We start from the raw sequence: 7,114 nt of genomic DNA, 5'->3' as shown, positions 1-7,114 counted from the left end.
ATGTGTTCAGGAGAGATCTCATGGATGTTTAAATAAGATGATGCATTTTTTCAGTCATTTATTCCTCTTCTGACTATGTTGTGCTCTTTAACAGAAAACAGTTAACAGCAATAGCCAAAGAGTGCATTGGCTTTAGGTGAATAGCTTAGCCAGCTTCTCCTCATTTGCTCCCCATTTACCAGGGTTCTGTAAAAATAGTTGTGGTGGCATGATCTGCCATCTTCCCTCTTAGGAAATGTGTATTCAGAATTTGGTTGCAATGGACCTCTGTTTACGAAAAAAATTCTACTTGCATTTGATAAGACAGAGGGACAGTCAGCTGGATCAAGTGCACTCTAAAAATGGTTGGGTTAAAAACAACCCAATTGGCAACCCAGCGCTGGGTAAATATTGGACAGAACACATGCTGGGTTAAAGTAACCCAACACGTTGGGTAACACATTTTAACCCAGCAGGTTGGGTTGTTGAAAAAACCCAACGTGTAGTCATTTTAACCACTTATGAGATTAATATTCTGGGTTTGGGTTATTCTTGTTGGGTTATTTTTATCATGTGCTTTATTGTAAATCAAGACCATTGTGAACACCAAATAAATGTTTATTTGACTTCAAAATAACTACAAACTCTTACATTTTTACAGTTGGCAGTTGCAAAATCATTTAAAGGACTGCTGCTTACTGACATCAAGTATAAATATATTTATTAAATATCAGAAATTATGCACATTGAAGTAACAATGTAACAGGTTAAATCAATTTGTTTGAATTTAAGACAGAATTTGTATATAAGTATATACAATATATAAATGAAATACTGAAATGTACATAAACAAAACTGCAGCAGTGTAAGAAAATAAACAATGTAATTGTTAAATTAAAAGTAAAATCATTTACAGATGTGTAAAGTTTTTTACAGAACAGATGTTCCAAGTTTCAGAGTATGGAATGTATTTGACTAAAAATACTTCATTTATTAAAGTTACTCCTCACGAACAAAGATGTACAAAGGAACCGAACAGCAGAGGATTCATCCATTTGGAAAATGACAGACTACAGTAGATGCACATTGCCTGGAGTATTTATTTTCAAGCACGTAAAATGCCTTTAAACCATAGACTGTAAAAAAATATGAAAGTAGTGTCCGTGATGTCACCCATTGGTTGTGAAGAGCATTTTTGAAGCCTAAAGTAGGCGGTGCGTGCCGTCGCCATCTTGGCCGAATTGCAGTTTAAGTCACTTCCATATTGGCTCCATCAGAGAGACTGATAGAGAAAAAAGATTGAGAGATCTGTTGCATGTTTCCCATGGCCAGGAAATAAAGGAAAGGATTTCGAGGATTCTGTCCAGAGAAGAACTTCCACCACATTTCTTGCAATCTACAAAAGAGGAAAAAACTTTTAGTGGTCTGAACTAAATGATCAGATTTAAGTGTTCAGAAAACCATGTGGGCCAAGTGAATTATACATTTTATTAAAATTATAAGACTTTCTTTTGCATCCCTGGCCGCATTACCACCACGTGTGAGATTTTTTTCCCCAAAAATGCAATGGCCTGTCGTCGGTTTGCATAAGACTTTGGTGTTACACTCCTTTAATTGTTGTGCCAACAACAGAGGCTGCAAACCACACAGACTGACAAATAGGATGATCTGACTATAAAGAATAAAGTGCTGCAGAATAAAATGCAGCAGATAATTAAGACATTCCCAATATATTTTAAATAGGAGTTATTAAATGTTATACTTACTGGCTGAAGTTGTATGAAGGTCTTGCTAGCCTCATTAATGGATGGACATAAAAACTCTGCACACTCTAGAAAAAAAGAATTGGAAAACAACATCACATCTGATCTCTGCTAAAAACATAACAACTCTGATACAGTATCAGCCACAGTTCAGAGGGTTGGTCAATATAAACTTGAAATCACAGGAGACAACCCAAGAATATTATTAAATTAATATAAAATAGTAACTAAATACGACTCAATAACACATCTTCATTTATATAACACATATAAATGTTTGTTAAACTGTACACGCAGTGACACGCAGTGTCTTGGTGACAAATGCGTTTATGCTTTCAAGTTCATGTCCAAACACTTAAATTATTGATTCATTTTAAAAGAGAGGACCAAGCAATATACATATAAGACACCGGTTCTTGGAAACGCTGTTTCGTTTTCATTTATTGACGCGTTACCTGCCGTACCGACTGTGAAGTGAATGTGCTGCTTGTCCCTGCCTTTCAGTGACAGAGTAGACGCCGGCTCCGCAATTCTCCGCCGCCATTTAAGTTAACTTGTGCTCGCGCCTCGCGGTCTGTCTTTCCATATCGAATGACAAGAAAGCAACTCGTTTGTCATCACCTTTAATTTAATAGTGTCGCTATTGCTAAGCTGGGAAATCTATGCGTGTGTGTGACACAAAAAGCCGAAGTGGGGTTGCGGAGGTCGACTCGGTACCGGTTTTGACTCGCTTTGTTAAAGGCTTTCAGAAATTGTCATGAGTTAACGTAATCAACCGTATGATGGGGATTTTGTAACATCGATTTTATTAATTGTATTAATTGTATTAATATGCCATATTAAACATCTTATAACGATTATTCGAGTCAATTTGTGTAAATGGCGATCTGAGGTAACAGTCGTCATTCCTCTAAATTACACCCGTCGTCTTAGTCTGTATAAATTAACACGTTGCTGTCTCGCAAAATGTTATAATCTTGTTTATATTCATGAAATGTTTACAAAAACATATAAACTTACCTTGAAACAACTGCTTCCAGTGACTCTGTCCTTTCACAACGACCGTTGCTGAGCACATTCAAACATCAAAGGCGCGAAGCACGTGAGCCTCTTCAAACAACCCAGTATAATAACCCAGCAGTTTTAACCCAACAACCAGAAAACTGAAACTACCCAAAAAGTGTTTAAAATGTTAAAAATTAACCCAGCAAAACAACCCAACAGACTCAACCCAGCATTTTGGGTTAAAAAATAACCCAGCCATTTTTAGAGTGTGGTGGAAGAATTTTACCACAGTTTACTATAGTAAATTATATTGTATAATTGTCTTTTTTTCATGTGGGTTCATTTTTAGGGTGATGGTCATTTTCTATGTTTTTAAATTAGCATACACATTAAACAATGTAAATCAGAACATACCTTTACTTTGAGCTTGCTTTTCTTCCACTGCTTTTCTCTTTTTTAGCTCCTGAAAGATACCCTGTTGATGCCAAAGTTTGCCTACTACCACCACAACCTCACTAAAATAAGTCTTATTTTTTACTTATTTAACCCTTTAACTGCCAGCTCAACCAAACAGTTGAGCACATTTTGAGTCCCTATATTTTATTGAGAGGAGTACCTAACGTAACTCAAGCTGATTGAGCCATCTCTACTATTTGTGTAAGATATGTTTTGCCAAAAAAATCCACTAGATATCAATGTGTCAATCAACAGCACTTGTCACAACACATCTTGTTATGTGGATTTTAGAAAGAAAAAAATCACTTCTGTTATATGAACTGCTCTTGTTGAAATTTTGCAAGGAAACCATATTTTTTGACATATTACACTGTAAGAGCCCTAACTTTACAAAATTATGTTACTTGGTGCCATGAAAAAACTTTTGTATGTTTTGAATAATTTTTCAAAAACATGCTTAACCAAACGGTTGATTTGTCACTTAATGGTAAATGTAGAAAAGCTAGGGTAATGTTTTCAGATCATCCATTTCTGCAGTCAGAGTGTACTATTTGCTATGAAATATACATTTCTTATCATTCACAGCTATTAATATCACACAGCTATTGTTATTTCTTATTTAATATATTGAGATCATTTCTTAAGTATGTATTTTTGCCACTTCTGGATATTTTTTTGAAATAACTATAATGAATTCATATAATTAATGTATGGAAATCATAATTACTCATTAATTAATCAATAATTACTTCTTAAATGATGTTTTAAATTGTTTGAAGGATTGTTTGCAACTTTGGCTTACTCTACACAGCATTGCTGGTTTACAAAGAATGTTAAAGGGGCCATGTCACCAGACTTTTTAAAGATGTCAAATAAATCTTTGGTGTCCCCAGAGCACATATGTGATGTTTTAGCTCAAAATATCATTTAAATAATTTATTATAGCATGTTAAAATTGCCACTTTGTAGGTGAGAGCAAAATGTGCCGTTTTGGGTGTGTCCTTTAAAATGCAAATGAGCGGATGAAGTGCAAACACCGATCAAAATGATGGTGGTTTGTTGAAATTGAAACTTGGTTGTGCTGTGAATTATTTTCTCTGTCTCTCCCTCTCTGAATTAAAACACTGGAAATGGCAGTGCTGTGGTTGGAAAGTGCAAATTAAGGGTTGGTATTATTATAATAAGGGCTCCTTCTGACATCACAAGGGCAGCCAAATTTCAATTACCTATTTTTTCACATGCTTGTAGAGAATGGTTTACCAAAACTAAGTTACTGGGTTGATCTTTCTCACATTTTCTAGGTTGATAGAAGCACTGGGGACCCAATCATAGCACTTAAATATGGAAAATCTCAGATTTTCATGCCATGACCCCTTTAATTTATCTAATAAAAAGACAAAACTTGACAGTGTGTTTCTTAAATCATAAAATACTAAAATGCCATTGTATTACTATCTTTGGCCTTCTTTTATTTTAGGTTTTAAATGCAGAAAGTCCTTATTTTTGTTACTTTTGGTCATTTTTATTGCAAAAAACCTGAAAACATTTCATGTCCTGCGTTAAAATGAAAACCTGAAATATTTTAATATGGTATACTTCAATAAATAAAGAAGATTTAATATACAAAACCATTTTATTTTGATTATGTTTGTAAAAAATTAGTATTATAGGTAATATTTTCTAATTTCCATAGTATGTGTTTGAATTCCTTTAAGTGACATATCAACCATTTGGTAGAGGCTGATTTTAAAATGATGGGATGTGTTGAAAAAAATTACATTGATTGTGTTAAGTGGTGACATAAGGAAATAAGAAGTGCAAACAAAAATTTTTTCAAATGCCTTTTTCTTGGTGTGGAAGTTAAAGGGTTAAAGAGGCCCTTCCACATAAAACCGTTTTTACTTGTATTTTTTGATATGTGTTAGGTCCATATGTGTTTGTGTTGTGTCGTGAATGTGAAAATTAACTTCCACCTCCTCTGTCAGCTCTAGCCACTGAAAAGAAATAAGCTGAGAAATCAGGTCAGTTTGAAAAGCTTATCAGTGTGACGTGGAACTGATCGAGGTCATTACTATTCATGAGCTCTTCAACTTGAGACCGCGCCCACATATTACATGTAGTTGAGTTAGTTTTCATAACAAGTTACAGCAAGGTTGGCTAAACGTCAACCGTACCATATTCTGGCCATTGTTTTTGTTGAGAGACATCATTCCTATTAAACGAAGGAATCATAACAGTTGCTACATGTATGGATGTTCAGAAGAACGCTGGATTTGAAGAGAGACTGCGATTAAAAAGCAATGCTCCTCTATCAATATTGGATCCGGACAGAATGGCGCAGCTTATGTGAGTAAAACACTTTAGTACTATGTGTCACTGTGGCGGCCGGTGTTTTCTCTTCCGAGGGACGCGAATTCATGCTGCACACTCTTTGAAAGGGTTTATGATAAAAGACACGCAAGTGTGTGAGAGTAAAACACTTTAGTACTATGTGTCACTGTGGCGGCCGGTGTTTTCTCTTCCGAGGGACGCACTGCACACACGTTGAAAGGGTTTATGATAAAAGACACACGCGTGTGTGTGTGAGTAAAACACTTTAGTACTATGTGTCACTGTGGCGGCCGGTGTTTTCTCTTCTGAGGGACGCGAATTCATGCTGCACACGCTTTGAAAGGGTTTATGATAAAAGACACGGGTGTTTGTGTGAGTAAAACACTTTAGTACTATATGTGTCACTCTGGCGGCCGATGTTTTCTCTTCCGAGGGACGCGAATTCATGCTGCACACGCTTTGAAAGGGTTTATGATAAAAGACCTTGTGTTTGTGTGAGTAAAACACTTTAGTACTATGTGTCACTATCAGTTGCGGCCGGGATTTTTCTTCAGAGGGACACGATTCACGCGAATTCATGATGCACACGCATCAAATGTGATAAAAGACACGTGTGTGTGTGTTTGTGCATTCGTAACACGCGCATCAAGGGTTTATGTAAAAGACGTGTGTGTGTGTGTGTGTGTGTGTGTGTGTTTGTGCGTGCGTGCGCTGCTACACGCGCATCAAAAGGGTTTACGATAAAAGACACGTGTGTGTGTGTTTTTGTGCGTGGGTTTACAATAAAAGACACGCGTGTGTGTGTCAAAAGGGTTTATGATTATGTGTGTAAGAAAGACACTGTGTCTTAAGACACTCACCTAACATTAAACTGATTACACATGAGATTAAATTGAAAGTTAGTTTGAACGAAAAACTGTTATCCAATCATAGCAGTGGGCGTTTACTTCCAAGTCGTCAATGCAGCCCGCCCATTAAAACGGATCATTTCTCTAACCAGCTTCAAAATCAGGGTACAAAATGGCCTATTACTTATTGCTTTTGATGTTTTTGGATGTAAAAACCATGCAAACGTCATGAGTAGACCTCAGACAACAGTATAAACAATAAAAACGACAGAGGAAGGGCACCTTTAATACTACATTATCCACAATCCTAAACGTTTTATTTCTAAGCATGCGCAATGAGACATATTTGAACCTCCGCAATTGTGTCATTAAAAGTCTGCAAATTTGCCCACTCTGCTCCAACAATTGAAATTCACTCAACATGAGCAGTGTGATGTGTTTAATTACCGTAAGACATGAAAGACTGTAACTGTTTGTGTATTGTTCTTTTAAGCACATTGGCCCTCATTTATCATTCTTGCGTAGAAACGGGCGTATATGTTGGCGTAAGATTATGCTTACACTCCTCTCACCGCCTGATTTATGAAACTGTGTGTACCGTTGATATTCAGGTGTACGCAATATCTGCCCTTCATAAATGCCGCGGCCGAAAACGAGCGTCATTAGAATAACACGCCCATATAAATTCAAGTCTCCGCCTCCCCCACGCCCTCATTTTACGCCATTGACACA

General features: G+C 36.5%; 1 long non-coding RNA gene across 1 annotated transcript; it reads right to left on the bottom strand.

The window, feature by feature from the left end:
• Nucleotides 1-340: 340 nt before the first annotated feature.
• Nucleotides 341-3,011, bottom strand: LOC135770514 (uncharacterized). The gene is made up of 3 exons (XR_010542662.2): nt 2,763-3,011; nt 1,746-1,810; nt 341-1,375 (listed from the first exon to the last, which is right to left on the bottom strand). It is a non-coding gene; the product is annotated as an uncharacterized lncRNA (long non-coding RNA).
• Nucleotides 3,012-7,114: the final 4,103 nt, after the last annotated feature.

The sequence above is a fragment of the Paramisgurnus dabryanus genome, chromosome 8, assembly GCF_030506205.2.
Source record: "Paramisgurnus dabryanus chromosome 8, PD_genome_1.1, whole genome shotgun sequence".
Taxonomy (NCBI): domain Eukaryota; kingdom Metazoa; phylum Chordata; class Actinopteri; order Cypriniformes; family Cobitidae; genus Paramisgurnus; species Paramisgurnus dabryanus.
The sequence above is the reverse complement of the archived record's forward strand: the minus strand, read 5'-3'. Positions and strand labels throughout refer to the sequence as shown.